The 27,207-nt window shown below is 49.3% G+C and overlaps 2 long non-coding RNA genes and 1 pseudogene across 2 annotated transcripts; all 3 read left to right on the top strand.

The window, feature by feature from the left end:
• The first annotated feature begins 2,188 nt into the window (after window positions 1–2,188).
• Window positions 2,189–3,578, top strand: LOC123169238 (uncharacterized). Its single transcript, XR_006484711.1, has 3 exons — window positions 2,189–2,310; window positions 2,960–3,069; window positions 3,350–3,578. It is a non-coding gene; the product is annotated as an uncharacterized lncRNA (long non-coding RNA).
• A 3,967-nt stretch (window positions 3,579–7,545) lies between these two features.
• Window positions 7,546–8,919, top strand: LOC123169173 (uncharacterized). Its single transcript, XR_006484695.1, has 3 exons — window positions 7,546–7,704; window positions 7,962–8,150; window positions 8,441–8,919. It is a non-coding gene; the product is annotated as an uncharacterized lncRNA (long non-coding RNA).
• Window positions 8,920–24,787: 15,868 nt separating this feature from the next.
• LOC123169080 (putative UDP-rhamnose:rhamnosyltransferase 1) lies at window positions 24,788–26,400 on the top strand (annotated as a pseudogene).
• Window positions 26,401–27,207: the final 807 nt, after the last annotated feature.

Here is a 27,207-nt window from a genome sequence, read left to right as displayed (position 1 = left end):
AAAAGTAGATGGTCCTTCGCTTGGATCTTTAGGTTTAGTCATTGCTTTTCTACTTCAAACCGACGGATTTATCTTCAGCTAAAAAAAGGACAGCGGGCTTGGTTAGCTTCAAGAAGAAAAATATTTCAAAACCGTGTAGCTATAGAGAAATATTCCATGTCTATTTCCCTGATTTCCAGTCCACTTTATGAAAGACTGATGTAACTATTTGCGTAAGTGGTTGTATGATATGTTGAATATGCTGTGTCGGGCTAGACGGATATGTTTGCTTGTCGTTGGAAATATTCACCTGTTGTGTTCTGCATTGACCTGCATTTATATTGGCAACTCTGTTCTTATTTGTCTCTGTTCTGATAGTTTTAGGTGAGAACAGAGTATTTATAGTTGTGACATGCATTACAGGCTTTTCATAATTATTAATTCTTTAAATGTGACTGTGCCACCGTGCCGACAGATATGTGTGCCTCAGTTTAGTTGATGTGCCTACCGTGTTTCAGGCGTGTTGTTTTTCTTAGATAATCATAAATTGACAGGGTGCTTGCTGGTATTAGTTAAAAACTTAAAATATCTTACATTAGGATGTACTGTGTTGTGCTTTCATGCAATTGTCTTGATTTAGACAGCAACTGAACCAAGTCACTGATTAGTAGAATTAGTCATGAGATGAGGCACAAAAGAGTCAAGAGGGGCAGCCGTCGTATTTACGATGCATGAAAATGGCTCATGATTCCATTCAAGTAATGGATATATAGTACTCCCTCCGTCCTAAAATACTTGTCGGAAAAATGAATAAAAATGGATGTATCTAAAACTAAGATATGTCTAGATACATCCATTCCTTCGACAAGTATTTCCGGACGGAGGGAGTAGTTGCTAATTATATTTATACTGATTGCAAGCATAATTAGCCTATTGTCTATGTAGTTTGCTGATTATACACTCTTTTCGTTCATATTTCACCCTCCTAAGGCATTTGTTTTGCTGCCGCAGGTTGCTTTTGTCCTCTCACCTGGTCTTTGGTCTTCGTCTATTGCTCTGCTGGCTTGTCATCTCCTCGGTTGGAGGTTGTTCTTGGTCCTGCCATTTGTTCTTGTTAGAGCTCACTGAAAATATTTGTTCTCACCTATGCTAATGCCTTTCGGTTAAACTAGGAATTATTTCATTGTTGGAAGCTTTCATCTGCATATATGCGTAAGGGGCTGTGTATTTATTTTGTTTCATTCATTTTTTGGTCTATTTATTTTGCACAGAAAACCATTTGTGGTATGCTTTGATGGGTCTTATTTAATACAATATAGACAAAATTGGAAGTAGTAGCAAACCAGCCATGAAAATTTTGAGAGAACTATGCTAACCACAAGCAATGATGTACTCCTGGATTTTGCCATGATATTGTAGCCCACTTCCAAGACTCTATGTACTAATGTTAGCTACTTGCTTCTTTAGCTGCTCTAATTAGGAACCAATTATCTGTGTGGTTTATCGTCTTAAAATTGTTACTATTCACTTAGTGGGGGAGTGTAAGAAGTAGCTGATCTTAGAGAACACTACACACCAGAGCAGGAAGCCGAAGTCAGGAAGGAGAATGCATGTACCCTTGAGGACTGAAGAATGATGTTTAATCTTGCTTTTGTCTACGTTGCTATTCTTGGTTCAGATCCTTACCTTCGGTTCAGTTCCATGTAGTCTTATGGATAGATGGACAAGTTGGTGAAAACTGAAAACTACAGGATGGATTAATTAATCGGTTAATTAATCGCTGTTGCCCCTAATTTTGTTTCAGCTTCATCAACACCTTACATTTGCTTGGTAGAAATTTAAACTGAACACCAACTTCATTTATGTTATACTCGGGTAATGGACTTCTTCAGATATACAATTTCCTCGAGCAAAGTTTACAATGCTTTTGTGCCACTTATGACATGCTTCACAATTTTTTTGTCTTTCCTTGTGGATCGTCCATTTGAACAATATATATCAATGTAAATAACCTTACATTTCCTTCTATTTCAATCGATTTAAGGTACTCATGTATAATGATTACTAATGACCAGCTGCAGCCACCGCCTAATCTAACATTGTTGTAGTCATGGCTTTTGGCATCTGTGTATTCCATTTAGTTACCTTTGCCTAATGCGTCCTGATGAGAGGCATTCTTGTTGCCCTGTACACGCTTTGCGTTGTATGATTGTTACTATTTCTCCCTGCATTCTCTCCTTTGCATTGTCTGACTATTACATGATTAATAGATGAACAATCCTATATCCGCAATGAAAGGCAAGGGACAAGCTCCTGTGACTAAATACCTAGGTATTTCAATCATCCTTGTGCACTGCTCCTGTAGCCCACTTCCAAGACTCTATGTACTATGAGCTGTTTTACCATGCTTACATCAGAGCTCAAAAGTAGATGTCATTAGCAAGTAGGCGATACATGTCAGTCTGATTTAGCATGTTAGAATTGCTCACAACATTTCTTTCGGCATGCCAATGAAAATGGCCCTTCCGGTTCTGAGGTTCATTATGTTTATTGAAGTCCTCACCATCTTTATATTCATTACATATTCTCAATAGCTTATTTCTTAATACCTAAAATGAATACCAGGAGCTCATTCTTACCTCTCCAATTTATCCTTATTTGAGTATTAAGGGCACCTACATTTCTTTGGTTCTGTATGACTGATCAAATTAACACACCTCAATCATAGTAAAATCTGAAAGGAGATGTAAAAGAATCAAAGAAAAGTAGAGATGCACAATATTTTTTGATTTTTAGGGATTGTTCTTGGGTTCAGCTTTTGCTGGCATGTTGTTATTACAGAGTTACCCTATTTCTTTGAATCGTCATATGTACTCCAGCCTCTTATAGATTATGCAACTAGCTAATGGTTGGAACTTTAATACTTAGCTTTATTTACAGGTAGCACAACCTCATGTTAGTTGCCATTTTATTGCTACAGATATGGTTTTGTTCTGATTGTATATGTGATGATTTTATCCATGTGTATGTATGTGGTCTTCAAAGTTGTTGAAAGATTGAAAGCGTAAGCAAGTTCGCCAAATTCCTTCGGTAAGTCATATATTCTTGTGTCTCTTTCCTATGTTTTAGAGGTTTATAGAAGATATGAGGTAGAATATTTCCTTTTCAGTATATCTGAAATTATATGGGAGAGATTACTAGCTCACACATATAGTTCGGTTATTAGCTTTCTAAATAAGTTCAGCCCTAGAGCACATATTTTTGCATCCATTGCTTATTTAATCCATTGGTATCTATTTTCTCCGGTTCATATGGTATGTTTACATTTGACTTGGAATTGTCTGTACTTTTGTTCTGCTTTTGTTTCAAGGTACTTTCAAAGAAATCAATGTCCCATCTGTCTATGGAAAACTCTAAGAAGGCTCGATTGGCACATGAAGCTCTTAAATACTTGAGAGCCTTTTACAACAAGGTCCTATAAGACTACATACATATATTACACCGGTTGTCCCAGCTCATAGTTGGTTGTCATCAGTCCGGTTGGTTGAACAAGGTCCTATAAGACTACATACATATATTGCTACAGATATGGTGTTGCCATTTTATTGCTACAGATATGGTTGTTCTGATTGTATACATATATATAATTCTGCAGTTTGTTCACGCCCGAATAATATTAATGTATACTCTTACAATACATGGCTTGCTCTCGGCCTTTGCGCCATTGGCGCAACTGGTCATCTAGTGTATATAGAAGAACAGGGAGTGAAACGTTGTGTGTGCCAGGACATCATTTTTTCACCAGACACCACATGCCATCAATCATTGTGGCCATTCAATTCTACCATAAATGGTATAGTTGTCAGCATTTGTTGCGCTCATCACACATCTATATATGATCAAGCCTAAAGCGAATACTGCTTCAAGCCATGACAAAGAAGCCACTATGAACTCAACCAACGACGTGGACGTGTTGATTGATTTCCAGCTCAGTATGACAAACGAAAGACACATCGTGACACCAGACCCTCTGTGTAACTTACCAAAAAAATTGAGTACAAAAGATCATTGAATTTTTAATTGATTATTGATGGTCAAACGGTGATCATCTTAAGTGCGGAAAGACCATTTGATTCGATTCTCGATGATTTGCTAGTTCCAATTTTCATGGCTTCGCTCTGCAACAATTATGTTGTGAGTCGCTCTATAGATTAGACGAGAACTAGAACGATGTTCTTGCTTGGTTGCTAGGCATTCATGTTAATATCCCCTCTAGAGTGAATTTCCTGCATAAACCCTTGGAAATGCATGGAATATGACTGGTGGCCCCCGAAAAAGTCCACGACATGGCATGTTCCTTTGAATAGAACCTCACGAGCGCGACAAGTTTCAAGGCCAATGGAGGAACGGGCCCCACATCCCCTTCACAAACCGGATGCATCTCCGCACGTGCCTTCGAAAGGGGAGGCCCTAGCTAGCTCACCTTGGGGTTGGTGCGTCGAGGTGGTAGAGGTGGCCGGCAACAAAAGGTGTCCGACGACGAGGTTGTAAGGGCGGTGTTGTGGCCGCCGACGAGCTTGGGGGACGGAGCGTGCGGTGAAGGGTCCGAGCAGCCTCGGACGACGCTGGATCGGCGACGGCCGGTGGGTATAGACCCTGCGGCGGCGAGGAACCACACAGGGACAACGGCGACCTGCCCCAATCGTCAATACAATGTGAGCAGCGGCTAGGGTTTGGGTAGTTTAAATACCTCATAGATTGCGGAGTACCTATCATCGGGGTCTCGGCCAACATTGCACATGGTCGCCGGGCCGTCAGCTGCAAATGGCCGTGCCACATGGCTCATATTTGCGGGGTGCTTTCCACTAGGTTCTCGGCATACTATGCATAAGTCGAGTTCCTTTTTGTTTGCCAAGTACGTCCAACACAGGGCTCGGCAGTACTTCCCATGTGCCGTGTCCTGTCGTTTGTCGAGAACCGCACTCGGCTTACGTTGTTTTTACCGTGATCCAGTGTTCCAGTACTCGGCAAACGGAAATCAGGAAATGTACTCGGTAATGATGATTTTTCCAGTAGTGTCCATGCCCCGTAATCTCGCCAGGCTCCCGCCCATGCCGGCCGGTCTATCCTCCCGCCTCCGGTTCGTGCTGCTGCCGCTGCCGGCCGTGGAGGGGCTGCCGGAGGGCACCGAGGCCACGTCTGACCTGCCGCCCGACAAGGTCGGGCTCCTCAACAGAAGGCCATGGACGGCCTCGCCGACCCACTCGCGGTATTCCTCGCCCTGCGTCGGCGACCGCGTGGTCTCTGCCCCCAAAAGGGGTGATGTTCTTCTTCTCGATGACTCGGCTTGCCGATGCGCATTGAGATCGAGAGGAACGGCGCAGCTCGGCGGCGGCGCACTTTTCTTTGCCCTTCTTTTCCTCTTTTTTAGTTTTGGGGTTAGGGTTCGGGGGGGGGGGGGATCTTTCTTTCTCTGTATATTCTTTGTATCGAAAAACTTAGCCTAGCATGGTCTGATACCATTGTTAGATCCCCTGGATCAGAGTAGGCTAGTGAATTCCCGTACGGAAGTACCTTTCTACACCCAGGAGCAAATGCTCCTGGTATAAATAGTAAAATTAAAAAAACTAGAAAAAAGTTCAAAAAAATCTGAATTTTTTTTGTGACATACTTTCACAAATGTTTGATGTGCACGTAAAATTTCATTGCGAAATCACATTGGTAGAAGGCGTGTCAAAAAAAAAACAAAATCAGAGCTCCAAAATGCTTTTGTAAGTAACATTTTCAGAGCATCGATTTTGTTTTTTTTACCACGCCTTCCATCAATGTGATTTTGCGATGAAATTTTGTAGGCACAACAAACATTTGTGAAAGTATGGCACAAAAAAATTTCAGAATTTTTTGAATTGTTTTTGAATTTGTTTGATTTTACTGTTCACACCAGGAGCATTTGCTCCTGGGTGTAGAAACTCCACGTCCTTTCCTGTAGTCCTACCTTCGCCTTGGCCTGAGGAGCTCCCGCCGTTGGCCCTGGTGGGATGGTGACGACGGCGATGACAGGGAGACGTCGAGGTGGTGGCTGCTTCCCGTGAGCACCGCACTAACCCTAGATCGGTAGGGAATATCGGTAGGGTTTGTGGCGGTGGTGAACTTCATATCCCGTGCCCCGGCCCCCACCTCTGTTAATATAGCGCGGGTCACAGGGGTCCACCAACCATATGAGGGTTGGGCGCCCCCAAATGAGGACGCGAGTCAGGGGTCCGTTCGACCCGTTGGGTTCGAACGGGAGGGGATCAACCTAACACTCGAAAGACTGGGCTCATGCTTAGCTCGACCAACTAATGTCGCCTGATGATGAAACGTAGAGCCGCTCAACTCTCTAGGATGAAATGCACGGAATTATCAACATTGAGCCGCAAGGTTTTCTTCACTTGCAAGTTCCGGTGCTCTTTCATGGATTCTCTGTTTTTACATGTCTTCGAAAGAAATTGCCAACACATCCCATTCCCTGCTAGATCATGCTGTGTGACCGCGGGTGCCATTCCCCTTGCTTGCCCATAACGATTGCTCTCTCCCTATACTTCGGCATTCTCCCGTTGCAACTAAACGTGATACTGCTACATGGTGAAGCTGGTAGATATATAAGAGCAGCGAGTGAAATGTTTTGTGTGGCTAGGACATCAATTGTTCACCAAGCATCACATGCCAACTGATGTGGCCATTTAGTTGTACCGTGAGAGTGTAGTGCCAACGTTTATACTTCCTTCGTAAACTAATATAAAAGCATTTAAAATATTAAAATAGTGATCTATATGCTTTTATATTAGTTTACAGAGAGGGTAGCATTCTCTACTCATCTAGGAGTATATATGAGCAACTAGAAAGTAAATACTGCTACAAAACATGACAAAAGAAGCCATGACGAACTCAACCAATCCCTCAGGGTGCTGGCGTCGAACACCGGCCGGCACCACCGCACAAGACATGGTCCAGCTTGACCACCTCCGTCTCCGTGCCCTCCAGTGTGTCCGTCGACAAGTTCGCCATGGCTAGCCGGCCCCGTTGTCATAAACACCCATCTCGATCTGCACTGCACCCCGGAGATGCTGAGAGGACCTCGGTGGCTCGTGCTGCCGCCGTAGGCTCATTTCACTTCCCGCAGATGCTACATTAGAGGCAAACAGTTACTGGTACTACCATTTTCGTTCCTTTTCCAACGAGAGCCACATGCAGAACTGCCCTAGGAATTGAGTGCTCGCCAAAACAAAACGACAGTTGTAGCTCTGGACGTTTCCTCGTGGGTAGCGGTAGCCCAAGAGCTGAGAGTGGATTTTCTCCCATGCACGGGAGCTCCAGTGCATGCTCCAGCCGTTCACTGTGGCACTGAGATGCCCGCCTGGATTAGAGTCTAAATTATTCTAAAACATTTATTTTGGTGTTGTTCTGTACAATACCTCACCAACCTAGTCAGATACACGCATTAATGGGGAACAGATAAAACACTGTTCTGAGCCCAAGAACGTAAATGCCACTCCCTTCTAGCTACCTGTCCAGAACGCGTTTTGGGCGGAACCATTATTCCACCATTGCTGCGACTGCGAGACGTTCTTCCTCCTCCCATCACCCACCATGGAATAGCTCTGTGTAGAAATCTCGTCCATTTATTTAGGAAGCACTGTGTTTATGTATTGTTTGATGCCCGAGGACATCGAAACAAGATCTCAGGTTCGTGTCTACTGCTAGAAATCTTCGAGTTCTATCTAGATCCAAACCCTGCTGCAACCTATGATATTTCAATTTGGTCTTTATATGTACTAGCTCTTGATCTGTCCTTCCTTTCGTATATTTGGGAAACTAAGCAGAAGTGTGCGTACGCGTGTCTTACGGTGCGGCGGCGTGGCGTCCGTTCAATCGCTAGTGAACTGCATATTTTTCTTTATTATTTCTTCCTCCTCCCATGCTTGCTTCTATTTTTTCTGTAGCTCATCCAAATCCCCCATCCATCAGGGGCCGAGAGGGCATGGGATCTGCTCCCTGCTGGGCATCAAGGGCAAGAGCCACTATAGTGGGGGAAGGAGAAAGAGGTGGTCGGATGGACACAGGGGATCCCCGACTTTTTTGCATCTCAGCGATGCGTGTTTTTTTGCTTTCATGGATTCAGCTAGCGGCCGGTAATTAGTGCTGCCTTTTTCTCTCAGCGCCCCCATTTGTGTTTGTTGTACACTTACCTAGATTTTTCAGTTTTTTTGGCAAGTAGTTATAATTAATATGGGCAACTGAGCATTTTTTAGCCTGTCAACTAAGCATTTTCAGCATATCACTTAACCCGGCAAGTGAGCAGTTTTTAAGCATGTCAACTAAGAACTTTTTAATCTGGAAACTAAGTAGTATTTTTTCTAGCTGGCAACTAAGCACTTCTAAGCATTTTTGGCATGTCACCTAAGAACTTAAATTGGCACAGATCTTCAACTATCGTGTGTAGTTCTATCCCCTTTTAAATTCAATGGATGTGTTTGGCGGAGATGTTGGTGGCTCTTTTATGGATCTGCTACGTGTTGCAGATCCCTCAATTATCGGGAGGTAATTTCTTTGAACTTTTCCTTGAATCCAATTAAATACTTTTTTCTTATTATCCTCTACCATTTAAACATTTCCAGAGTGCAGTGTGAAGAGAACAATGCTTTGGTTGATTCAACAGTGCCAATCGAGCCGGATGAAATAAATTACTCTAACGGTGAACACTTGCCCAGGCTAGTGAAGTATAACTCTAAGCAATGCGTGTGGAATATTTTGCACTTGAAATGTTCTATAAAATCGACTTAGATTCTGTTATTATAATAATATATTCTGTTTATCTGTTCAGTGGGGATTGTCAAGAGAAAATAGCATTGGTAGATTCACCTGTACCAATAAATTCAGATGAAGAAGAGTACTCAAATGATTCAGACTATTCCAGGCAAGCTATATTTCTCCATATGTCAAAATATATCGTTTAAATATAACTTAATGTAAATCCGGATGTATGCTTAACTATTTTAATGTCTGCAGGTTGGAACACAACCATAAATCATGTTGTATCCAGGATAACAAAGATGATCCAGCCTCCCTAATCGAAAATGACCAAAATAGAGAGTTGTTATGTGCCTCTTCAGCTAACCAAACATCCACTATACGTAGTTTTTCTTCAATGGCTGTAGAGAACGATGATGATGATGCTTCAAGCAAATCACACTGCTACAGGTTTGTTGATCAACATAAAGTCCTTGATGCTAATTCCTGTTTTTCACTTATTATTAAATCACACCTTGCACATCCTTAGAAAAATGCATCCAGATGGTATAACTACTCTTTTCGGAGAGAAGAGAATACCAAATTTAATGGAGCAGTCTATAAGAGCATACAGTAAAGATAAAACAGTAACCTTGTTCAAGCCTGAAGTAGGCATGATATTTGGTTCAGCAAGCGAAGGTTACCAGTTCTACAATTTATATTCAAGGGTCGTTGGGTTCAGCTTAAGGAGTGATGACTCGTATACTAACACCAAGGGAGAGCGAACTATGCAAGGGTTCAGATGCCAGCGTGAGGTATAAACACTACCGGAATCGCCCCCTATGTCGACGGCCAGGGCCGTCGGCATAGGCCTGAGTCCCGCCGGGATAGACCTATGCCGACGGCCCCCGTCGGCATAGGGCCATCGGCAACATATGCGTCGGCACAGCCAGGGAGGCCGTCGGCATAGAAAAGCCGTCGGCATATATGATACGCCGACGGGGGCCGTACATCTATGCCGATGGCCGCGGCCGTCGGCAACTATCACGCCTAACGGCGGCTGCCGTCAAGTCTGCCCAACGACTGGTCGCCACGTGGCACCCCTATGCCGATGGCCTAGCCGTCGGCTTAGTCAAAAACTATGCCGACGGCTCGACCGTCGGCATAGGTGTGCCACGTGGCGACCAACCGCTGCTCGTGGACCAGGGCTATGCCGACGGCTGGGCCGTCGGCATAGTCCTTCATACAGAGCTCCCAGTAGCTGACACATGGGCGCCTATGCCGACGGTCTAGCCGTCGGCACATAAACTAAGCCGACGGCTAGGCCGTCGGCATAGGTGCCACGTGTCAGCTACTGGGAGCTCACACTAGCCCTATGCCGACGGCCTAGCCGTCGGCATAGTTTGCTTTTTCTTTTTTTTTCTTTTTAGTGTTTGTTTTCAAATCAATTCAATTCAAATAACAGCACATATGAGCAGATATATATGATGGGATAGACATATAAAACACAACGGGATATCATCCGACACCATCACAACAATATATGCATAAGCATCATCACACACAAGTCTCTAAATGAACATCATCACAACCAACATAAGCATAAGCATATAGAGAAGCACACAAGTCATCTAAATGATCATCACCACACACAAGTCATCTCAAGCATCATCACCACACACAAGGATCATCGAGCACCGCGGAGGTCGTCATCGCCAAGACGGCCGAAGCCCAGGTCGTCACTGCTAGCGGCAGCGCTACCGCCAAGACCGCCTCCGCATCCACCTCCGCCTCCGCCTCCGTGGATAGGAGTGGTCGGGCTCCGTGTCTCCGGAGTGCTACGAAGACCACCGCCAACGGTAGATCCACCTGTTTCCTGGATGTTGAAAAGACATATGCACGGGATATATGATTGTGTTGAAAGGCATGACATGCTTTGGGTGAATAGATTGGGGATGAACTAACCGGCGAGGGGCCAACGTTCTGTGCCACAAACTCCTCAAAGCTCATCAGCACTGGTTGTGCTGGAGGGCATTGTGCTGGAGGGAACTGAGGACACCTGCCGGCCGCCATATCCTGAAAAGCCTGCTGCATCTGGCTATCCCTCTACACTTGGTGTTCATAAAGCCTCTGATGCCACGCCATGGTCTCCTGGCGTGTGTACTCCAGGTAGGCCTACGGTATGACATGATGGAACTCATAAAACTACTAAATGCGGAAAATAAAGTGAGCAATGAAGATAAGAGGGAAAATACTTACAGATTGTTGCTCCTGAAAGAGGGACTGTGTACTGGTCACTGGCTGGCTCGTGCGCTGGCTCAGGCTCGGGTCGATCCGACGAAGCTGTGTGTAGGAGATACTAGGAGCGATCACAGCATCGAGAACCGCCTCCCGACCGTGCTCCTTGGGCCCCATCCTCACCACCGCCATGTCATTCAGAGGCGCCGCAATAGGGTCAGGTGTGTCAGGATGTAACTTCAGATACGCTTCGGAGTAGGCCTTCTTCCTCCCTGTGGTCTTCTTGCCGTAGTACTTGGGCTCGCCAGGCTTGGGGTCCTTCCGCGTATGGGCGATCTCCCACGCCTGCATGTGTGAGAGCGGCCGCTTCAGTTTCTCCTCCTGCACCACCAAACAGAGGTTAGTCATACATAAGAAAGTGATGGTAAATAGAAGAAGAAGAATGTTTAATGGGGTTAGTCATACATTAACTGCCTTGTGGAGATAGTGGTTTCGGTTTCCCTGAGCATGTACTCCCTCCGTCCCTCGGTTAGCCTTATTTTTGGTTCTCATAGCCGCCCAGGCTCCAGCCTCATCACACCAAAGATCCACCAATGCCGCCCAGGACTCGTCTTTTCCATAACACCAATTTGGACACACCTACATAATAAAAGCATAATGGCATGTAGGTGTGTCCAAATTGGTGTTATGGAAGCATAAAGCATAAAGCATAATGTACCACAAGGTAATGAAAGCATAATGAAAGCATAATATATGAAAGCATAATGAAAAATCTTTTATACTTACCGCCAAGAACTCGGGCCTCTCCAAGGTAATGCCCATCCTCCGCGCTTCTTCCTTGGTCATCTTCACACCAAGATAGTCGTGGTAGTATGTGGAGATGGCCACATAGCGCACCTCGTACTGCATCTGGCGGGCCTTCTTCTTGCATTGTCGCAGCACGATCTGGTCCGCTCTAGCCCTGTGCTCCGGAAGAACTCGATAGAATTTCTACAATCATGCATGAAATAAGAATGGAAGAAGCCACGAGTTAAATCATTTTCATGAAACTAGAATGGACTTGTTCTTCTGAAGAGAACTCACCCAGAAAGTAGTGATCACGGCCTTGGCATGGGTCTCATGGTCCGCGTAGCGGGCCGCTTCCCAGTGGTCCCAGCTCGTGGCCAAAACCCGACGAGCCAGCTGCCTGACTGGATCCGGACAGTACAACCCCGACCAGTATAACTTCAGCAAGACGGTGATGAGGCCGTTGGGAATACGGACCCCTTTAGAATATATCCAGTTGCTGCAAAAGAACGAACTATTAGCATGTGACAAGCAAAATAAAGAACAACCAGAATAAGCATGTGACAAGCAAAATAATGAACCACTTACTCTTTTCCCGTGGGCTCAATGAGCCACTTCTGCTCCTCAGTAGCCGGAACCTGCTTTGGTAGCTTTGCGTTACCACGCAGCCACCACTTCTTGTCAACCCCCTTCCCATCACCACCATCATCCCCGCCACCACCCTCCTCCTCGCCTGCCTCCCCCTCCCCAACCTCCTCCCAACCTCCTCCTCCTCCTCCTCCTCGCCTGCCTCCTCCTCCACCTCCTCCTCCTCCTCCACCACCACCTCCTCCTCCTCCTCCACCACCACCTCCTCCTCCTCCTCCTCCCTAGAGTGTACCTCACTAGAGGAGGGCCTCGAAGACAACACCCCTAAGTCGGTGAGGGTGCGCTCTTTCTGGCCGCGACCCCCTGTAGTGGCTCTCCCCCAGCACCTCGTCCTCTAGAGGCTCTCCCCCCGCCCCCTCCTCCTCTAGGGGCACCTCTCCCTCGACCTCCCTGTGAGGAGTCATCGTCAAGTAGCCGAGGGGGAGGATTACGTGCTCGACCACTCCGACTAGGCAGGCCGACGACCTTGCGTAGGAAACCCACGCCGTCGGCCTTCCCCTTGCCCATGTTCCACGAACCTGCATTGAAAAGAGAAAAAGCAATTAGTAAATTAATGAAATGAAGGAAAAGGCATGATAATAAACACATTAATAAAAAGGCATAAAAAGGCATATTCCTAAACTATAGAAAAAAATACTTGAAACGTACATCTGCTAGAACCCATATGAATCATCACTGTTGTAACCTCTTTCTCGGTCCGTCTCATCATCACTATCAATCATATCATCTTCGTTGTCCGACGGAGGTGGAGGCTCTTCCTCGTCGTCAGCGTCTTCGTTTAACTTTTCTAGCATAAGTATGTCATTTTCATTGACAATGGTCTCACCATCATTCCGTGCATCGTCGACGTTTGGGTCCACATCATCATCACCCAATGGTCTAGCGTCATCGTTTCTAACCACATCATCATCATCATCATCATCAGGTTGCTCTTGATAGAACACTCCCTCGTATGTCATGGGGTTAATGTTGTAGTAATCGTCTTCATTCGGGTCTGGTAGCTTACCATGTGGCGACACCTTGAACACAACTTCCCAACCCTTTAGATACACTTTCTGGCATGGGTAAGGCAGATAATATACTTGTGTAGCTTGGGTAGCCGCAATGAAGAGATCGGCTCCGGCATAGACGGTTGATGGTTTAACTTCGACCAAACCAATGGAAGGCGTATGTTTTACCCCCTCCCGCGGATCGAACCATCGGCATTTGAACACAGGCAGACTTAGGGTCTCACGCCCCTGGCGGAATTTAACCTCGTATATATTTTGTACCCTTCCGTAGTAGTCTACTGAATTTTGACCGGGGGTGTACACTCCAGTATTTATAGTTTTGGGATCGGGGCGGCTGTTTTGGTGCTCCTCTGTATGGAAGCGATACCCATTCACATCATACTTTTTACATGTCATGACGGCAGGGTCAAAACCCATGGAAACCCATCTCAATTCATCATCCATAGATATGTTCGGATCTTTTCCCTACAAGTATAATGGAAATTGTTGCGTGCATTAGTTCGGTTAACTAATAAATGTTGAAGTAGGTATTTAATAGGGGAGTGTGGAAAATTACTTTCTCCATGAACCAAGCAACAAAATTTTTACGTCCAGGGTTTCCATGACGGAGAAGAGTAAGTGCCTCCGCCTCAGTAGGAGGATTCACTCCCGTCCATTCCTCTTGAACGAAATCACTAAAAAAAGATAAGCGGTGTTAGACCGGGACTAAGTGAACATGAAACATGATGATGTGGAAGACATAAAGGAATGGTGTAGTGGTATTACCTCATCCACACTTCCTCAACTTCCTTGATGTTGTGCAAGATATAGAACATGAGGTCCTCCCACTCTTGTCGTGGCATGTTATAAGATTTCGAGGCCCCAGCCCTCCCACCTTGCGCGTTGAATAGATCGAGCCTGGGTTGATACTTGGGCTCTTCTATATTGTATCGAGGCACCTTGTTATGCAGATGGGGAACGTGGTCTGGATAGTATGATGTCCTGAGGTCTGACACCTCCTCTAGGATAACTGCCTCAGCTATGGAAGCTTCAATCTTAGCTTTGTTTCCACATTTCCGTCGGAGATGCTTGTTCTGCCTCTCAGGGCCGTACTGCCAGCGATTTTGCACAGGGCCCCCCAACAATACCTCGTTCGCGAGGTGCAGAATGAGATGTGTCATCGGAGTAAAGAAGCCTGGCGGAAAGATCTTCTCTAGCTTGACTATCAACTCCGGTGCCTTCTTATGCAATTTTTCAATCACCTCTTTACTTACTTCTTTAGCACAGAGCGTGCGGAAGAAATGGCTAAGCTCGGCAAGCACTCGCCAGACATGCTCGGGGACATAGCCTCGAACCATCACCGGCATTATCCGCTCAATCCATACATGGTAGTCATGACTCTTCAGGCCGGTCACTTTGCCCGTTGAAAGATTGACTCCCTTACTTATATTCGATGCATAACCATCGGTGAACTTCAAAATTTGTTTCAGCCAGATAAGTACTTCTTTTTTTCTGGCGGTTTAAGGACAAAGTCAGCATCTGGCTTGAACCAGTTTTTTCGACCGCCTGTGGGAGGCTTCATGTTCAGGCGTGGTCTATCACAAATTCTCTGTTGATCGGCTCTAGCTTTTACGTTATCCTTCGTCTTATCAGGAATGTTGAGGATCGTGTGGAAAAGGGACTCTGCCACATTCTTTTCGGTGTGCATCACATCAATATTGTAAGGAAGTTTGAGGTCCTTGAAATAGGGAAGCTGCGAGAAGGGGGTAATGTGCGTCCAGTTGTGCGTCTCACCATATCCCTCGAAGCCTTTGGCTTTGGCTTTGCCTTTGCCTTTGACTTTAGGCTTGAGAGCTTTTAGCTGAGCAAGAACATCTGCCCCCGAAAATGTTGGAATCTCGGTTACTTCATGAACAACCCGGCCTTTCGTGAAGTTCTTCTTGTCTTCCCTGTCTGGATGGTCTGGAGGGAGGAACTGTCGATGCAGGTCAAAGGCTACATACTTGCCACCCTTACTCAGCCAAATCATTCGCAGAGCCTGCATGCACACTGGGCATGGCATCTTACCACTTGTACACCATCCGCAGAATAGAGCATAGCCGGGAAAGTCATGCATGCAATAGTGCAACCAAACTTTCATCAAGAAATTTCTCTGCAGATCCCGGTCGTATGTCAACCTCGGAAAGTACCAAGAATGGTGCAAAGCATCCACAAGCGGCTGCATAAACACACCCAATTGCTTCCCCGGGTAGTCAGGCCCCGGAATGATGAGCGACAAGAACATGGTCTTCCGTTGCATTAGGGCACCGGGAGGAAGATTGAGCGGAATTACAAACACAGGCCAGCAGCTGTATGGATTGGACGACATACCATATGGATTCAACCCATCACCTGATATGGCTATTCTGACATTCCCAGCCTCGGCTGCTTCCTCGGGGTATTCTTCATCGAATGACTTCCATGCTTCCCCTCCCGATGGATGTACGATTTTTTTTGGATTGTACCTTATACCTTCCTTGTGCCACTTCATCATTTTGGCAGACTCCTTCGTGATGAAAAGGCGCTGCAGTCTTTTTATAAAATCAAGATACCGAAGAACCTTAACGGGGATGGTTAGCTGCTTTTTCTCACCATCCTCACCGACCACCTCAATGTACCGAGACGAACCGCACTTCCTACAGTACTTGTCATCCGCATACTCGTGCCTAAACAAAAGGCAATTCTTCGGGCAAACATCTATTTTCTCATAATCCATAGAGAGTGCCTTCATGATTTTCTTTGTATCGTACATGCTTTTCGGCAGTTCATGACCCTCAGGGAGGCTGTTAGCCCATACTCCCAGGAATGCTTCGAAGCATTTCTGGCTACAGCCGTACTCAGCCTTGACTGCAATCAGTTGCGAGATGGCATCCAGCTGAGATATTTTCGCACCCGCATAAAGAGGTTTCTTCGACGAGGCCAAGACCTCCAAGAAGGCCTTTGCGGTTGCCTCCGGCTCCTCCGGTTCATTCTCTGAAGGTGTCGCATTTGCCGTTTCTGCAACAATGACATCATCTAGCATGTCCCTGACCCCGTCGTCCTCATATCCATCGATGCGTTGTCGCATCACCTCCTCTCTACCACGGTCCTGCTCGGCTATGTTTATCGGCGGCATGTCAAAGTTTGGCATATATCCGTGCGTGCGAAGGTGCTCACTCATGTCCGTCTGATTTCTACGGTGACGTCTGGCACATCTCGCACAGGGGCATGGTGGGATAATTCTCATTGGACGACGGAATATCTCCTTCAAATACACATCGGTTTTCGCGATCCACTCTGATGTTACTCGATTCCGACGGATAAAACCACTGTACATCCACTAATTATCTGCCATCCTCTGCTTTTTTGCAACCCACACAACATAATTAAGGATTCACTTAAATTAATCACATCAAATTTTCAGTTTCTACCGCATTTAATCCACCTACATCTCCAGTAGGTAAAGATGGGTCCTAATCCCACCCGAGGATGTGTAGATTGAGTACGTTCTCCATTCTACCCCGTTCCGAGACAAAATTTCGGCAGCACCTCCCCGCTGTTCTCCAGATACACGTCTCGGCAAATAGCCGAGAGAATGTGCTCCGGAGAACAATGGGGAGGCGCCGCCGAAATCCTGTCTTGGAATGGGGTAGAACATGGAGAACATACCCAATCTACACATTCTCGGGCTGTCCATGGAAAACGCTGGACAATCCGAAAGAGCTGCAGTGATAAATATGCAATTGAATGCATATTTATCGATGCAACCCTTTCGAACGGGAGACGCCTAGGTTACGTCAGTTGACTTGAGAATGAAATCTAGTCACATGATTCGTAGCTCACCCTCGGCTGTAGAGGAAGTAGCCGAACACCGGAGGGACAACCGGGGACCAACAACTCCTACGACGATCACTCCACTGAGATGGAACACCACAGAACCTGCACCGTGACAATAATTAAGTACATCACAATATATTCATCATCATCATCTAACAATCATCGAATCATAAAAATCAACATCCTATATCATCTCTTCCGCAAAAAAATCATTATCTATCATCAACATCATCATCTATCATCATTAACATCATCATCTATCATGTAACAATCATCATACATTTGCAACTATCATCAAAAAATCTATCATCTAACGTCATGCCCCTTGTTAAAAAAATTGCTTTTCTTGCATTTCTCACATTTGTAAATATCATCAAATCATTTATCAACTAACTATGCATCCATCCATCTAGTTACATAACTATGAACAACAACAAAATTATCAAAAAAATCTACAGAGAGGGAGGGAGGGAGCTCACCGTGGGGGAGGGCCGGCTCGGGGGAAGGGGCAGGCACGAACAATGGGCCAGAGCAGGCGGCGGAGGGGCAGGCACGAACGAAGTGGCTGCCGGGGCGGGGTCGATGGAGGTCGGGGCGGGGACGGAGGTCGGGGAGGGAGGGCCGGCCGCGCGGGGATGTGTCGAGGGAGGCCGGGATGAGCGAATACAGCGGCGGTGCGGGCTGATCCGCGCGGAGACGACGGCGGCGTGGGCGGATCCAGGCGGCGGGAGGACGGCGGTGCGGCGTGGGCGGGGAGGACGGCGGTGCACCGCGGGTGGGTGGGGGAGACGGGGGAGGCGCGGGCGATGGCGGGTTCGGGGCGGGCGGGGCGGCCCGGGATTGGTGCGGCGCGGGGCGGCGGGCTCGGGGCCGGCGGTGGCGTGCTCAGGGCGGGCGGCGGAGGTGGTGGGCGGCGGCGTGGGTGTGGGTCGGGGAGGAAGGGGAGATGGATGGCGAATGGGTGGTGGGGGCGAACCGCAAGGGGATAAGGTCGGCCCTATGCCGACGGCCTGGCCTTCGGCATAGGCCCGCCCCTTTGCCACGTCATTGATCCGTGGACATGTGCGCTGCTATGCCGACGGCTAAGCCGTCGGCATAGATACTTTGCATTTTTTTATTTTTTTGTTACGGCATTTTTTTTATTTTTTATTTTTTTGTTACGGCATGTGTTGCACCCCCCAACACCATTCCGGCCCAAACCACCCAAAGATACCCTCCGTGTCGGCCCGATGTGGCCGTTTCCCCACTCCGGGACACGGCGGCACCCACGCCCGTGAGGCCTACACGGCAGGACGGGGGCCGTGGGGGAGTAGTAATGCCACCGGAGCGTCGCACCGGGCCCTCATACATGCGGGATGGTGTGGTGGCAAGTCCGAAGAGGCGGCACGCGTCTCCGGGGTGTACCCCCCTCACGAACGGCGCTGCCGCCGGCACCTGGAGGGGGGAAACGGATGCGTCGGGTCTACACGGAGAGGATCTTGCTGTGGGTCTGGCCCGGATGTTGCTCCAGAGTGTTCCTATGGGCTGACCTAACACAACCGGGTGGGGAGGTCCACTGGTCAAAGCCCGTCCGTGCAAAGTCACAGGGCTAGATCGCGTGGTCAAACGCTACAGGGTTAGGCGGGACGGGGGCACTTGGGGGGTAGAAATGCCACCGGAGCGTCGCACCGGGCCCTCATACATGCGGGGTGGTGTGGTGGCATGTCCGAAGAGGCGGGACGCGTCTCCGGGGCGTGGCCCCCCCTCACGGACGGCGATGACACGGTAGTAGACGTTCTGCGGTAACGATGCGGCGTCAATATTACTAAATACTCGGAGCGTGATAAAATCATGAGTTTTTTTGCACGAGGTGGGCACATGTGATATAGGAACGATGGTATTTTTTCATAATTTTTGGTGATGGAGAAGTATCCGAAAAATTCCCTCTACGCGGATTGCCCTTCGCGCGTCTACGGCTGTGGCCGGTGGCCTCCGGGGGCTAGCATGCCGCCAAATCTTGCGTAGGCGGCCTCTCACAAGTCTGGAAGTGTTGTGGCAGTTGCAAACGCCCGGCACGCGTGTCCGGGGTGTGCCCCCCTTCACGGACGGCGCCGCCGTCGGCACCTGGAAGGGGGAAACGGACGCGTCGGGTCTACACGGAGGGGATCTTGCTGTGGGTCTGGCCCGGATGTTGCTCCAAAGTGTTCCTATGGGCTGACCTAACACAACCGGGTGGGGAAATCCACTGGTCAAAGCCCGTTCGTGCAAAGTCAAAGGACTAGACACCGTGGTCAAACCCTACAGGGTTAGGTGGGACGGGGACACTGGGGTAGCAATGCCACCGGAGCGTCGCACCGGGCCCTCATACATGCGGGATGGTGTGGTGGCATGTCCGAAGAGGCGGCACGCGTGTCCGGGGTGTGCCCCCCTCACGGATGGCGCCGCCGCCGGCACCTGGAGGGGGGGAAACGGACGCGTCGGGTCTACACGGAGGGGATCTTGCTGTGGGTCCGGCCCGGATGTTGCTCCAAAGTGTTCCTATGGGCTGACCTAACACAACCGGGTGGGGATGTCCACTGGTCAAAGCCCGTCCATGCAAAGTCAAAGGGCTAGATCCCGTGGTCAAACACTACAGGGTTAGGCGGGACAGGGGCACTGGGGGGAGGGGGTAGCAATGCCACCGGAGCGTCGCACCGGGCCCTCATACATGCGGGGTGGTGTGGTGGCATGTCCGAAGAGGCGGCACGCGTCTCCGGGGCGTGGCCCCCCCTCACGGACGGCGATGACACGGTAGTAGACGTTCCACCTCTGTCGCATCGTTACCGCAGAACGTCTACTACCGTGTCATCGCCGTCCGTGAGGGGGGGGCACGCCCTGGAGACGCGTCCCGCCTCTTCGGACATGCCACCACATCACCCCGCATGTATAAGGGCCCGGTGCGATGCTCCAGTGGCATTGTTACCCCCCGAGTGCCCCCGTCCCGCCTAACCCTGTAGCGTTTGACCATGGGATCTAGCCCTTTGACTTTGCACGGACGGGCTTTGACCAGTGGACCTCCCCACCCGGTTGTGTTAGTTCAACCCATAGAAACACTTTGGAGCAACATCCGGGCCAGACCCACAGCAAGATCCCCTCCGTGTAGACCCCACGCGTCCGTTTTCCCCCTCCAGGTGCCGGCGGCAGCGCCGTCCGTGAGGGGGGGGGGCACACCCCGGACACGCGTGCCGGGCGTTTGCAACTGTCACAACACTTCCAGACTTGTGAGAGGCCGCCTACGCAAGATTTGGCGGCATGCTAGCCCCCGGAGGCCGCCGGCCACAGCCGTAGACGCGCGAAAGGCAATCCGCGTAGAGGGAATTTTTCGGATACTTCTCCATCACCAAAAATTATGAAAAAATACCATCGTTCCTATAGCACATGTGCCCACGTCTTGCAAAAAAACTCTTGATTTTATCGCGCTCCGAGTATTTAGTAATATTGACGCCGCATCGTTACCGCAGAACGTCTACTACCGTGTCATCGTCGTCCGTGAGGGGGGACCACGCACGGGAGACGCGTCCCGCCTCTTCGAACATGCCACCACACCACCCCGCATGTATGAGGGCCCGGTGCGACGCTCCAGTGGCATTGCTACCCCCAGTGCCCCGTCCCGCCTAACCCTGTAGCGTTTGACCACGGGATCTAGCCCTTTGACTTTGCACGGACGGGCTTTGACCAGTGGACCTCCCCACACGGTTGTGTTAGGTCAGCCCATAGGAACACTTTGGAGCAACATCCGGGCCAGACCCACAGCAAGATCCCCTCCGTGTAGACCCCACGCGTCCGTTTCCCCCCTCCAGGTGCCGGCGGCAGCGCCGTCCGTGAGGGGGGGCACACCCCGGACACGCGTGCCGGGCGTTTACAACCGTCACAACACTTCCAGACTTGTGAGAGGCCGCCTACGCAAGATTGGCGGCATGCTAGCCCCCGGAGGCCGCCGGCCACAGCCGTAGACGCGCGAAGGGCTATCCGCGTAGAGGGAATTTTTCGGATACTTCTCCATCACCAAAAATTATGAAAAAATACCATCGTTCCTATAGCACATGTGCCCACGTCGTGCAAAAAAACTCTTGATTTTATCGCGCTCCGAGTATTTAGTAATATTGACGCCGCATCGTTACCGCAGAACGTCTACTACCGTGTCATCGCCGTCCGTGAGGGGGGGGCCACGCACCGGAGACGCGTCCCGCCTCTTCGGACATGCCACCACACCACCCCGCATGTATGAGGGCCCGGTGCGACGCTCCGGTGGCATTGCTACCCCCCAGTGCCCCCGTCCCGCCTAACCCTGTAGCGTTTGACCACGGGATCTAGCCCTTTGACTTTGCACGGACGGGCTTTGACCAGTGGACCTCCCCACCCGGTTGTGTTAGGTCAGCCCATAGGAACACTTTGGAGCAACATCCGGGCCAGACCCACAGCAAGATCCCCTCCGTGTAGACCCCACGCGTCCGTTTCCCCCCTCCAGGTGCCGGCGGCAGCGCCGTCCGTGAGGGGGGGCACACCCCGGACACGCGTGCCGGGCGTTTGCAACCGCCACAACACTTCCAGACTTGTGAGAGGCCGCCTACGCAAGATTTGGCGGCATGCTAGCCCCCGGAGGCCGCCGGCCACAGCCGTAGACGCGCGAAGGGCAATCCGCGTAGAGGGAATTTTTCGGATACTTCTCCATCACCAAAAATTATGAAAAAATACCATCGTTCGTATAGCACATGTGCCCACGTCGTGCAAAAAAACTCATGATTTTATCGCGCTTCGAGTATTTAGTAATATTGACGTCGCATCGTTACTGCAGAACGTCTACTACCGTGTCATCGCCGTCCGTGAGGGGGGCCACGCACCGGAGACGCGTCCCGCCTCTTCAGACATGCCACCACACCACCCCGCATGTATGAGGGCCCGGTGCGACCCGGTGGCATTGCTACCCCCCAGTGCCCCCGTCCCGCCTAACCCTGTAGCGTTTGACCACGGAATCTAGCCCTTTGATTTTGCACGAACGGGCTTTGACCAGTGGACCTCCCCACCCGGTTGTGTTAGGTCAGCCCATAGGAACACTTTGGAGCAACATCCGGGCCAGACCCACAGCAAGATCCCCTCCGTGTAGACCCCACGCGTCTGTTTCCCCCCTCCAGGTCCCGGCGGCAGCGCCGTCCGTGAGGGGGGGGCACACCCCGGAGCCCCAAGACGGGCGTCTACGCATGCATGAACACTTTCACATATGCATCGGGACCCGTGCGATGTTTTGGTGACATAGCTACACCCCGAATCCCCCCACCAACCAGAATTCATTTCGTGTCGACCTTTCCCCCCTCCGTGACACGGCGATAGCGACGTTCGTAACGGGGGGCAATCGATATACCATCGGGTATGTTTTTTTAGATAAGGCATAATTATCTTATGCAAAAGCAAAAACTAAAATAAAGTAAAAATAACAAAACAAAGTAAAAATAAAAAAAATAAAGTAAAATACACGGATCGATGACGGAGGTTGTCCCACGGATCGATGACGTGGCGTGGCACACGGATCGATGACGTGGCGAAGGAGCCTATGCCGACGGCTGTGCCGTAGGCATACCTCTACCACAGATAACCAAAGTAAAAATAAAAAATTAAGTAAAGTAAACATATGCCGACGGCAAGGCCGTCGGCATATCTGTGCACACACGGATCGATGACGTGGCGTGGCACACGGATCGTTGACGTGGCAGAGGGGCCTATGCCGACGGCTATGCCATAGGCATACCTCTGCCACAGATATGCCGACGGCCGCCATTACCGCCCGTCGGCGTAGGATCAACGCCGTCAAATGGTCAGCGCTGACCGGGCAGGTGGGCCCGGGCTATGCCGATGGCCTGTCCTATGCCGACAGGCCCCGTAGGCGTAGCTCGGACGGTCCCGACGGCCTCGTCTATGCCGACGGCCCCGTCGGCATAGATGGATGTATGCCGACGGCTATTCTACGCCTACGGCCTATCCTTGGCCGTCGGCATAGGTCCATAGATGCCGACGGGGGCCGTCGGCATAGATTTGGCCGTCGGCAACCCCAGTTTTTCTGGTAGTGAAAGTTTCTAGGTATAAACTTTATGCGATATTACTCTTACGCAAATAGATCTTTCTTATTCTTAACAAATATTTGTCTGACATTTCAGGGCATTGATAAGAAGACAAAGCTCAGCAGCACCAGATGTGGATGTCGTGCACGGCTAAGGTTGCTTAGGTCCAATGATTTACTATGGTATGTCAAGATATTCAATGAACAACACAACCATGATCTGGTTGAGAGTTGTGGCCAGAAGAAGCATTTGTTTTCTCATAGACACATAGATGATTCTACCAAAACTATGGTTAGCCTTAGCAGAATAAATGGCATAGTTGGCAGCTTCTATGGTACAACGGATGGTGTTCCATTCATGAAGAAGGCTCTGAGGACTTTGTGTTCGGACATTGCAGCTGAAGCTCTAAAAGATGATGTAAGAAAAACAATTGAGGGTTTCAGAGACAATATAGCTCAGGACAATAGGTTTGTTTTCTCAATGCAGCTGGACGCCAATAAAAATCTAAGGTCTCTCATGTGGACAAGTGGTCAGAGCAGAGCTCTATATTCTCACTTTGGTGATGTTGTAACATTCGATACAACGTACGAGACCAACATATACAAGATGCCGTTTAGGATGTTCGTTGGAGTGAATAACCACTTCCAGAGTATTATTTTCGCTGGAGTACTTCTTACAAACGAGACTGCAGAATATTTCGATTGGGCTTTCAAGGAGTTAGTTCTGATGATGGGTGGTAAAGCGGAAGAAGTACACTGGAATACCAGAAAGGTGTATATAGCATCTATTTGGTGTTATTAATATTTGTTAACCTGATAACCTCCCACACATACCTTTATTGTAGTATGGTGGATTATTTATGTCCTGGCAACACGATCGCACTATTTGCATTGTAAGTATCGGTTCATCACTTTTGAACCTTGTTTATTTATTACATTTCCTTGCATCTATTTCAAATGCTTCTTCACAGCCATCACCTTGTTACTATAATGTATTTTCGAGACATGCAGGTCAGTTTTTATTTCAAGTGTACATCAGAAAAGATTTTGAATGAAATGCACATGACATCATGTCTTGAAAGAAAAGGCAAGTCCTCTTAAATAAAGAAAAACACCCCTTCAGTTTGAAGCCTGCAGTGAATGGTTGCACTCAAAAATAGTTCATCCATTATCAATTATTCACAACTTGTACTTAGTTTAATTAGTATTAGAAGTAATATCTTGCTCAAATGCACTCTCAGTATGTCACGCTATTGCTAAGGCAACTGACAGAGTATAGAGAACTTCACCTTTCAAAAAATAATTGGATCAACGGTACTTACAACGACTCGTTTCTGTCCGACTGATGGAAAAGCTTGAACAGCATGGCACAACGTGCATTAATGAGTGCCACTATACGGGGCTATATTAATGCATGTGAGAATAGCTTTTCCCCAAGAGCTCCATTATTTAGTTTATGCCCACTGCCCAGCAGCAACACCAAAGACCAAGCCTCTCCCTGTTTTACTTCGCTCCATCGATCCGTTGCGAGCAGATGGCAATGGAAGCAGCGGCTGCCGGCGCCGGCGGGCTGGAGGTGGTGGTGTTCCCGTGGCTGGCGTTCGGCCACATGATCCCGTTCCTGGAGCTCTCCAAGCGCCTCGCGGCCAGGGGCCACACCGTGTCCTTCGTGTCCACGCCGCGGAATCTCGCCAGGCTCCCGGCCGTGCCGGCCGGTCTGTCCGCCCGCCTCCGGTTCGTGCCGCTGCATCTTCCGGCCGTGGATGGGCTGCTGGAGGGCGCCGAGGTCACGTCTGACCTGCCGCCCGACAAGGTCGGGCTCCTCAAGAAGGCCATGGACGGCCTCGCCGGCCCACTCGCGGCGTTCCTCGCCGCCGGTAGGAGGCCCGACTGGATCGTCCACGACTTCTGCCACCACTGGGTCCCGCCCATCGCCGACCAGCTCAAGGTGGCATCCGCCACGTTCCTGACTTCCCAGCCTCCCAGGCCGCCTTGTCGGTCTTCCTGGGGCCGCGGTGGGCAAACGCCGCACACCCGCGCATGGAGCCGGAGCACTTCGCCGAGACACCCAGGTGGATTCCCTTCCCGTCCACCACCTTCTTCCTCCGCCACGAGGCCCAGTGGATCACCGACGCCTTCCGTACCAACGCATCCGGCGTGTCCGACATGGACCGCTGGTGGCAGGTCTTGGAGCGCAGCCGCCTCACCATACACCGGAGCTTTTTTTTAGAACGGATCATACACCGGAGCTGCGAGGAATTGGAGCCCCGGATGTTCGGCCTCCTATCCGATCTCTTCCGGAAGCCTGCCGTCCCCGCCGGGATCCTTCTACCGGGGGCACCCGGCGACCTTGAAGAAGACCACCGGCAGAGCAGCTCAGGCAGCATCGTCCGTCCGCAGGTCCTGCGATGGCTGGACGACCAGCCTCCCAACTCCGTCATCTTCGTTGCGCTGGGAAGCGAGGCGCCATTGACGCCAGAGAACGCCCATGAACTCGCGCTCGGCCTAGAGCTCGCCGGCGTGCACTTCCTCTGGGCGCTACGCAAGCCGGCGGGCACCAGCAACGACGACGAGCTTCTGTTGCCAGCCGGGTTCGAGGAACGTACGCGGCACCGCGGGGTGGTTTGCACGGGGTGGGTGCCGCAGGTGGAGGCGCTGGCGCACTGCGCCACGGGCACGTTCTTGACGCACTGTGGCTGGGGCTCCACCATCGAGAGCCTCTCCTCCGGGATCCCGCTGGTGATGCTGCCGTTCGTCGTCGACCAGCCCTTGATCGCGCGGGCGATGGTAGAGAGAGGGATCGGCGTGGAGGTGGCGAGGGACGAGAACGACGGTTCGTTTGACCGGGACGGTGTCGCGGTGGCGGTGCGGCGAGTCATGGTGGAGGAGCACGGGAAGGTGTTGGCGACCAACGCCAAGAAGCTGCAGGGGGTTCTGGTCGACCAGGGACGCCAGGAGCACTACATCGACGAGGTCGAGGCCTGAGACGCTTCAACGACGTCTAATATATTCTCTCCGTTCCTAAATATTTGTTTTTTTTATAAATTTTAAATAGACTATCACATATGGAGGTATATAGACATATTTTAGAGTATATATTCACTCATTTTGCTCCGTATGTAGTCACTTGTTGAAATATCTAGAAAGACAAATATTTAGGAACGGAGGGAATAGTTGTCATGCATGTGGACTTGCGTGTTGTGTACCAAGAAATTGATTTGATCACATTTGTTTTTGTTGCATCGATGAATATATGCAAGCTCGATCAGTGTATGGTGTTTGTATCATTGAGATAAGGTTCACTTCACTAGCGTAATAATGCAACCACCAAATTAAGCCACCTCTTATTTTGTCAAAAGTACTTCTATCAACATTTTTTGAAGTCACAAGACTCCATTTAGGCTGGTCATAGTGGGAGTAACATAGGTAGTAACATAGATGCCACATAAGCAAAAATGATGATGTGGCAACTAGTTAATGAGGAGAGAGGCAAATAGAGTAACATAATATGTTACCATCACATAGCGGTTTCCAATGCATAATGAGTCTACAAAGTAATAAATGAAGGCAACTATGTTACCACACCTATGACACTACCCACTATGAAGGTAGTAACATAGACTAGTAACATATGTATGTTACTAGTCTAAGTTACTCCCCACTATGACCAGCCTTAGGATTACATGAACAGACTGCATTTATTTTTCATTCTATCTTTACAAGTGTCGGAGACCGGGCTATGCTTAGCTCGACCAATCGGTATGTACCTGAGTGATGAAATATGCAGCTCAACACTCTAGGATGAAAATGCATTGAATTGACAACATAGAGTCACGTTGTGCTATGTTCTTCCTAGTTCTACTGCTCTTATGA

The sequence above is a fragment of the Triticum aestivum genome, chromosome 1A, assembly GCF_018294505.1.
Source record: "Triticum aestivum cultivar Chinese Spring chromosome 1A, IWGSC CS RefSeq v2.1, whole genome shotgun sequence".
Taxonomy (NCBI): Eukaryota; Viridiplantae; Streptophyta; class Magnoliopsida; order Poales; family Poaceae; genus Triticum; species Triticum aestivum.
Note: the sequence above shows the minus strand (reverse complement) of the source record. Positions and strands in the feature narration are given on the sequence as shown.